This window comes from Neofelis nebulosa, chromosome 1, assembly GCF_028018385.1.
Source record: "Neofelis nebulosa isolate mNeoNeb1 chromosome 1, mNeoNeb1.pri, whole genome shotgun sequence".
NCBI classification, from domain to species: domain Eukaryota; kingdom Metazoa; phylum Chordata; class Mammalia; order Carnivora; family Felidae; genus Neofelis; species Neofelis nebulosa.
Window position 1 is genome coordinate 21173901 of NC_080782.1, and position 10045 is coordinate 21183945.

Sequence of the window (10045 nt, forward strand, 5' to 3'; positions counted from 1 at the left end):
AAATAACTCTAGGGTATATACAAAGAGATATAATTGCTATATGTACTTATTCCTACTCTAAATTATGTCTTTGAGTTTAGTTTCACCACCAGAAGGCTACACATCTGGTCTATATAATTCTAGCACCTTACGGAATTGCTTCACTGAGTTATGCTTAATGTTTTGTGCTCATCATTAACAGTAGGCTCATATAAAAAGCAGCATCATGGAATGTACTCAAGCATTCATTGCAGAAAATGCTGTCACTGCATAATCCTTTACTGTTTTGCCATACTTCCCACAGAAATTATTCCATTTTCTGAATTGTCTCTGAAGATAATGCATCAAATTTTACAAGAGAATGATTATGAATTCAATAATTGAAAGGTATTTATTCCGTCATTTTTTATTTTACCTTGTAAATCAAGATAACAACTGAAGTTCAATTTTAAAAATTACGTTGGCTCCTTAGGTGTATATGTTTGCTTTTCTTTACTCCATACTATCAGTCCATACTAATAGTCCATACTATTCCTATCCAAAATTTTTTTATTTACATGATACTATTTTCCCACGTATTTAGAAAGCCACAGTGAGTTCCAATAATAAGCTTGAATAAAACAGTCTTAATATCTAATGCCTACCTTTTCTCTTGGTGTGTTAAATAGTATATTTTACACCTTTTACAGTATATATTAGTAATATGGAGGTAAAAGGAAATATCATTTCTTCTTGATAACAAAGTGAAGAGCAAACAATATAAAATAGATAAGACAAGCTTTCTGCAGGTATAATTTCATTGCAAGTGATGTGTAGTAAATTAGATACTCATGAGGATAGTTTGCCCCCACCAATGTTCTCAAAGGCCCATTAATCTAAATGTAAATTAATATAAAATGAGAAGGATCTTAGAAACCTTTCCAGGTTAATAACAAATGTGCTTGGACATGTTGTTCATTCAGTCTACATGATGGAGAACTCACGATAAAATCTGAGTAATGACTCTTTCAGCATTATTTAAGGAAAAGAGTGAGAATCTCTGGAAGGCATAAGAATTCTGGAAATTATAGATGAGTTTTCCAAAGTATTTTCTATTTTCTTTGGGCAAATATATAGTGATTAACCCTTCAAAATTCCACTGCGTATTATAAGTACATGAAAAATCACTTCCTAGGGAGTGATGTTAGTAAGATGGCAGAATAAGAGGTTCTCAACTCCTGTTACCCCACATAAACAATAATCTGGTAATAATACATGGACAAAGTGCATTGGTGGGAGTTTTGGAGTCTAGGTAGGAAGACGCAAAACTTCAGCGAAGCCCAAGAACAAGGAGAGAAGCTTTGAAAAAGCCTGTGCTCTGGTGGCATGCTTACCAAAATGGTCCCTTCTGCAGATCAAAGCAGATCTATTCCTCTATAGACTTGTCTTCAGCCCTACTCATCATTGGTCTGCAATAGTTAGGGACCAGTTAGGGACCCAGCATACCTATCCATACCCTTGGTGATTGGCCCAATGTGTGCAGACCTGATTGCAGATCTTGAAATGACCCTGCGACCTGGCTCTTGTACCATTCTATCACAATCCCAAAGGCAATCCTGCATGGCTAGGAGCCTGTCCGGGCAGTTGGCAGGAGACTGTGCAGAGGCCCAGAGGAGCCACCCCCATATATTTCCCTGTAAAAGGCCCACTGAAGATGGACTCCACTGCAGCCCCGTAGGTGGGCCCATTCGCTGGCTCCAGCCCTGCTGGCCTGTGGTCTCAGAGGAGTCTCATCCACCTGGGGATCTGACAGCAACCACATCTGTCCATGTCTAGTAATAGGCCTGCTACCTGCAGACCCAACTGCAGACCTGGTTACAGCCGTATGACCTAACTCCAGCCCTGCTTGTCTAAGACCCCAGATGCAGTCCCATCAGTCTGGGGATCTGGCCAACAGGTACATGAAAAGGTGCTCAACATCACTAATCATCAGATAAATGCAAATAAAGACCACAACCTGATGTCACTTTACACCCATTAGAGTAGCTATATCAAAAAGACAAGAGGTAACAAGGGTTGGTCAGAATATGAAGAAAAGGGACTCCTTGTGCACTGTTGATGGGAATGAATACTGGTCCAGCCACAATAGAAAAGAGTATATATATAATTGAATAATTATAATTAGATGATCAAATCAAAATAGACTTTAAAGGTGTAATTTTAAAATGCATTTTAATTGCTTAGTATATGTTTACAGCTCCTATGAAGTCTAAATTCTTAAAGTGACTCATAAGAAAAAGATTATCTTATATTGTAAAGAGCTTAATTTCCTTCAAATTATATTTCTCTATTTTCTTTTTTCTACCTCAACAACAGTAGATGGAGTTTACCACATCTTTTCTAAAATTAATTCTTACAAAAATAATACAATATAAATCACTCTGGCAGTAAAGGAAAATAAAGGGTTATCAAATATACATTGAATGTAGCATTCATATTAAAATTATTTGTTTAGTTTCAAATTTAATTGCGAGTCTTTTTTTTTCTAAACCTAAAAACCCTAGAAAACATCAGATCAAGCAACACAAAATTAAGTGAAGCATTGACATCTGACCACTTTATAATTTGGCAACCAATACAAAGTGTGCAGCCATAAAATCTATTTTTTCTTTAAAATAACATCCTGAATTAATAGTGCATATGCATATATTTTTCAGCATGTCTGGAAATTTGTCCAGTGCCCAGTGTATTTAGTACTATCCTGAATTTGATCCTTTTAAAATACAAAACTGTTAATGTAGGGTTTTTTGTTTTAATGTGAAACACTATAATTTTTAATTTTTTTAAATGTTTATTTATTTTTGAGAGAGAGAGAGAGAATGTGAGCAGGGGAGGGGCAGAGAGAGAGAGGGAGACACAGACTCCAAAGCAGGCTCCAGGCTCTGAGCTGTCAGCACAGAGCCTAATGCAGGGCTCAAACCCACAAACTGTGAGAACATGACCTGAGCTGAAGTTGGATGTTTGACTGAGCCACCCAGGAACCACAAAACACTGTAAATAGTTGCTCCTTTGCTTTACTTCTTTGTAATATTTACTCCTTAAGCTGATTAATTCATTCACTCAACAAATATGTATTGAGGATTTACCATGTATCATGCTCTTAACAAAGACTCCATTCCTTGCCTTCTGCTTCAAATGTAATTGTTTAACTGACCAGATCCAGTTATTTGGGAAGAAAAAGACCCTCTTATATGAACACTGAAGGCTGTTATGTGTTGAATCCTATCCCCCAATAAAGATATATTGAAGTCTAAATCACAGTACCTCAAAATGTGACCTTATATGGACATAGGATCTTTACAGAGGTAATCAGGTTAAAGTTAGGTTATTAGGGTGGGCCATAATTCTATATGCCTGGTGTCCTTCCTAAAGGTGGACATTTAGACAGAGAACAGACACAAATAGAAAGAAGGCAATGTGAAGAGATACAGGAAAAACACCATGTGAAGCTGAAGGCAAAGATTGAAATTATGCTGCTACAACCCAAGAAATGTCTGGGGCAACTAGAAACTGTAAGAGGCAAAGAAGAAGACATCCTCTACAAATCACAGAGGGAGCATGACTCTGCTGTCTCCTTGATTTTGTACTTCTAGTCTCCAGAACTATAAGACAGTAAATATCTGTTGTTTTACATCACCAAGCTATTGGTAATTTGTTATGGAAGCCCTGGGAAACTAACAGAAAGCCAACATGAGAAAGACAACATAACTTATTGTCCTAGACCTGGCCTGATACGTTCTTAGCATTTTACCTCAGGTAATTTTATATAATATTGGATCATAAGATTCAGGGTCCCTCTGTATTTACATAACTTGACCAGCAAAATGCACATCATCATCATCTAAAGATTTTCAGAATCATGGAGATTGCATTAAAATTGACTCATCAAATAATGGTCCAAAAAGAGATTTAATATAAGCAAGATGGGAAGTAAAATGAGACATGTTGCTGTTTTGGGTACTACATATATATCTCTATCCCTGTCCTGATCCCTATTTCTATGTCTATATTTATCTCTATCTAAATTGTATCTTTATTTCTATTTCTGTACACTCATTATCCAAGTATTTAGAAATAAAGAGGAGGAAGGCTTTATTGTTAACAAAAAAAATACTATTAATTTGAAGGACTTAGAAATCTATGTACTCAAAGATAGCACCACAGTGCATAGTCCTCTAATACTAATATTAGAATTTCACTTGTACATTAAACAATGTAAGTATAACTGTGATTGATTATGTAATTCTTGGGGGGGAAATCATAAACTTTGTATTACTATTCAGAAAATTTAATTAAAATGCCCATAGCATCTTAGGATTTACTTTTAGAATAATCAGAAACTAAAATTATTCTATCTCATATTCAGAGTTGTGTATAAGAAAATGAAAGCAATTTTAGCAACAAAATAATATCAAGACAATGAGGCATCACAATGGTTATGTCATCATGAGCTAATTTTGTATTAACTTTGTGAATTCAAAAGCCTATGATATTGCCTCTGTCTAAACAAAAATGGTGTTGACATAAACATGCTTTCAATTACTTTCATGTATCTAAATATAGGTTTTCTCTTTTAATTAGCCATAATCATATAAAAAGTTTTATTTTAAACCAAACAAACAATATATTACTTTTATATTTTCTGAGGAATAATATCTCAGTTGATAGAAATATAGAATATAATAACACATTTTATAGTGCTTATACTCACCAGACAGTATTCCAAATAAGACGTATTTATGTGATGTGGTGTGATGTGTGTATGTATACATACATTTTACCCTCACATTCCTTTTATGATTAGGCAGGAATGCACTGTTTTTATTATTAATTTTCAAGTGAGGAAATTGTAAGTGATGCAACTCAGAATTCAACTTTAGCAATCTGGTTCCAAAATTCATTACTTTAAAAACCATGCAAGAGGTGTGCCTGCGTGGCTCAGTCAATTAAGCATCTGACTCTTGATTACAGCTCAGGTCATGATCTCATGCTTCCTGAGTTTGAGCCCTGCATCAGGCTCTGTGCTGACAGGGTGGAGCCTGTTTGGGATTTTCTCTCTTCCTCTCTCTCTCTCACTCTCTCTCTCTCTCTCTCAAAATAAAAAATAAAATTTAAAAAGAATTTTAAAAAAATATATCCTGCAAAGATTTGTAACAATGTTGATTGAACTAGAGTATATTATGCTAAGCTAAATAAGTCAGAAAGATACAAATACCATATGATTTCACCCATACATGTAATTTAAAGAACAAAACAGATGAGCATAGAGGGGGAAAAAAAGAGAGACAGGGAAACAAGAAAACAGACTCTTAACTATAGAGAACAAACTGAGGGTTGCTAGAAGGGAGGTGGGCAGGGAGATGGGTTAAATGGATGATGGGCATTAAGGAGGGCATTTGTGATGAGCACAACGTGTTGTATGTCAGTGATATACTGACAGCGATATGTCACTAAATTCTCCACCTGAAATGAAAAACAAATCCATAAATGCTAAATATATGCAAATATTTAGTAAATATATGTATTTGTGTATTTATTATATATGTATACACATATATATTCAAATGTGTCATCTTGTTATAAAAAACCATGAAAAAATAATTTATGCTTATAGTAAAGCTATTTATATAAAATTACTAAAGGTAATATCCATGGTGCTGTGAAGAAGAACAGATACATGAAGAATGTTTTATTTGCAAATATTATTACAGATTTATCTGTGATTTCAGAAAATCATACCTATTGAGACTATAAAAGAATGAAGATCAACATGAGTTACATTTCCCTTAAATTTCTGTTTTCTTGTTTTGTTCTTATCTATTTGACTTGACTATAAAGGCATACCTCATTTTATTGCCCTTGGCTCTCTTGCACTTTGCAGATAATTGCATTGTTTGCAAATTGAGGACTTGTAGCCACCCTGCATTGAGCAAGTCTGTCAATGCCATTTTTTCCAACAGCATTTGCTTACTTTATGTCTGCATGTCACATTTTGGAAACGCTCACAATTTCCAAATATTTTTAAACTTTGTCATTATTATTGCATTTGTTATGGTTATCTGTGACCAGTGATCTTTGATGTTACTATTGTGACACAACAATATTGAAATTAGGCCAGTTAATAACCCTACAAAGGCCTCTAAGTGTCCAAGTGAAACAAAGAGTCTCATGACTGTCACTTTACATCAAAAACTAGAAATGATTAGCTGTGTGGGAGATATGTCAAGAGCCAAGACAAGACAAAAGCTAGACTTCTTGCACCAATTGGCCAAGTTGTGAATGTAAAGGAAAAGTTCTTAAAGGAAATTAAAAGTACTACTCCAGTGAACACACAAATGATAGGAAAGTGAAACAGCCTAATTGCTGATACAGGAGAAGGTTTAGTGGTCTGGATAGAAGGTCAAACCAGCCATAACATTTCCTTTAGCTAAAGCCTCATCCAGAGCCAGACCCTAACTCTCTTCAATTATATGAAGGCTGAGAGAAGTAATGAACCTGCAGAAGAGAAATTTGAAAGTGGCAGACATTGGTTCATGAGAAGGCTTCTCTATAACATAAAGTGCAAGATAAAGGAGCAAGTGCTGATGTAGAAGCTGAAGCAGGTTATCCAGAAGACCTACTCAGATAATTAATAAAAGTTGATACACTAAAGAACAGATTTTCAACATTCTGAGAAAGCAGTTTTGGAAGAAGATGCCCTCCAGGACTTTATAGCTGGAGAGAAGTCAATGCCTAGTTTCAGAGCAATAAAGAACTGGTGACTCTCTTGTTTGGGGCTAATAAGGTGGTGATTTTAAGTTGAAAACAATGCTCATTTACCATTCTGAAACTTCAAGGACCCCTTAAGAATTATGGTATTCTCTTCTGTTCATGTTCTATAAATGGTATAACAAAGCGTGGATGACAGTCCATCTGTTTACAACATGGTTTACTGAATATTTTAAGCCAATTATTGACTCCTATTGCTCAGAGAAAAAAAAAATCCTTTCAAAGCATTGACAATGCACCTGATCACCTAAGAGGTCTGTTGGAGATGTACAATGAGATTAATGTTGTTTTCAAGCCTGCTAACACAATGTCCATTCTGCAGTTCAGGGATTGTATAATTGTGACTTTCAAGTCTTATAATTTAAGAAGTACATTGTGTTAGGTTATAGCTGGCATAGATAGTGATTCCTTGGATGCATCTGCACAAAGTAAATTGAAAACCTTCTGGAAATGATTGACCATTCTATATCCCATTAAGAACATTTAGGATTCATAGGAAAAGGTCAAAATACCAACATTAACGGGAATTTGGAAGAAGTTGATTTCAACCCTCGTGCATGTCTTTGAGGGGTTCGACTTCAGTGGATGTGGTAGAAAGAGCAAGAGACTACAATTAGAAGCTATGCCTGAGTTGCTGCAATCTTATGATAAAACTTGAGTGGATAAAGAGTTGCTTCTTATGGATGAACAAAGAAATTGGTTTCCTGAGATGGAATCTACTTCTGGTAAAGACGCTCTGAAGATTGTTGAAATGACAACAAAAGATTTAGAATACTTCATAAACTTAGCACAGTGGCAGTGGCATAGTTTGAGAGCACTGACTCCAATTTTGAAAGATGTTCTACTGTGGGTAAAACACTATCAAACAATGTTACATGCTACAAAGAAATCACGCGTGAAAGGAAGAGTCAAGCAATGTGGCAAATTTTATTGTTGTCTTATTTTAAGAAATTGTCATAATCACCCCAACCTTCAGCAACCACCACTGTGATCAGTCAGCAGCCGTCAACATCGAGACAAGACCCTCCATCAGCAAAAAGATTACAACTGGATGAAAGCTCAGATGATAGTTAGTAATAGTTAGCAATAAAACATTTTTTAATCAAGGTATGTACTTTTTAGACATAATGCTATTGCACACTTAATTATAGTCAAGTGTAAACATAACTCTTGAATGCACTAAAGAAACCAAAAATCCATTTGACTCTCTTTATTGCCATATTTGCTTTATTGCAATATTCACTTTATCGTGGTGGTCTGGAACCAAATCCACAACGCCTCTAGATATGCCTGCATTGGATGCAGTACTTTGGTTTTTCTTTCCTCCTTGTGCTTTCTCCCTTAAGTGTCCTATACACAACATAAATCATACCTTTCTACTATAGAAATTTCTTAAAAATAATTCTTTCTCATTTCCTTCTAAATAAATGGAAGAAAGAAAGAAATTCTTCTATTGCTCCTACACTAAAAAAATGAAGCAACATTTATATTTGGTAGAACTTACATGTTTTTGTCATAATTCAAAACTTTATTTATATAATATAGCAAAATAATTTTAAATTAGAATTGTCATGAAGATTTTCAATGTTTTGTTGAAAAACTTCAACTCAGTATGCATTCTAAAAGCTTTAGTGAAAGGTATCTGGAAATAAATAATAAGTAAGTAAACAAATAAATATAACTTTTAAAAACTATCTTTTTAAAAATGGTATTTAAAAAATACTTGACAATAAAATAGAGTATATAAAAGTTAGCTTAAAATCGTTTTTCTTAGCAGGCATAAATTTAACTAAAGAATCAGTGATTTTGAAGTTAGCAAGGATCTCTAACAAAGCCATTTGTTCTAGTCCTCAAAGACTCAGACAAAAATGGGATTTTATCCGTATAAGTGAGGCAACAAGAGCCAGATAGATTATGTAACATTGAAAGATAACTCATAGTTTCTGGAGGGCAGTGGCCTGGGAGGAAGAGGGGGAAAGTTCTACAGTCCTTATTTCTGAACATTACCCCTCATATAAATATTTCACTCTATTTTCTCTAGATTGATATTATTTCAAATTAACTTTAAATTATGCTTGAAACACTATATACTAGCTATAGTGCCTTCTTTTAGTAGAATTTGAGTATCTTCCTGTTCAATTTGAATTGATGACTCCAATACAAATTAGAAAACTTGCTGTGTTTATGTATTTAACTGTTATTGTATAGATTGTGTTTCAGAACTTATTGTGGGGACAACTTCAATTTTGTGTTTTGTCAGAATAATTTAAGACTGATCATAGAACACTATTTTTACATTCTAGACCCAGAAAAAAACATTTTCATAATTTGTCTACTTTGGAGAACAGTAATACTTGACATTTTTCACTTCTTGAGCCAACATAAATATTAAAATTGATTTTTTAGTTTATCCCTCACAGAAATTTAATTCTTGTTGGTGAAACAGGGCACATGTAGAGGTTAAATGAAACTATGTCTAACCTGAGGAAATTTGTTTGAAAAAAAAATATTTTGGAGATGCCTGGGTGACTCAGTCGGTTAAGCATCCAACTCTTGATTTCAGCTCAAGGTTATGATCTCTCAGTTTCACAAGATCAAGCCTCACGACAGACTCCTTACGCTGACGTAGTAAAGACTGCTTGGGATTCTCTCCCCCTTTCTCTCTCTCTGTCCCTCCCTGACTCATGCTCTGTCTGTCTCTCTCCCACAATAAATAAATAAATTTTAAAAATATATTTTTTTTTATTCACTGCAGTCTTTCTTTCATCTTTAAATTGTCCCATAATATGAGGTTTATTTTCATTGTAAGACCTAGTTTGTATTTAACTCTTGTATTCAAATTTGACTGGATAAGGAACTTAATTAGGTAATTCCAAGGGGAAGAAAAAGGTTTACACAGTGCATGTAAAATTAAAACATATATTACACTTTCTGCCAGCACTAGAACATTAGAATTAAGTCTAAACATAAGATTGCTGAGTGCTCATACTGGTGCGTCTGCTGGAGTTACATTTTTTAAAAGGAATACTAGAAGTATTTATTTGTATATCCACACAATCTTTAAATAGTTACTGAGGAAATACAATGTTTTAGGCACTGAAGGTGGTATTCTGTGGGAGTATAAGGAAAAAACCCATCATGTAGACAGCCAAAGTATGAAAGGATAAAATGAAGAATATATGATTATTACAATAAAATGAACTAGTTTAGATACAGAAAGTGTATCAGATTGAGTTGAAGACTAAACAAATGCCATTTA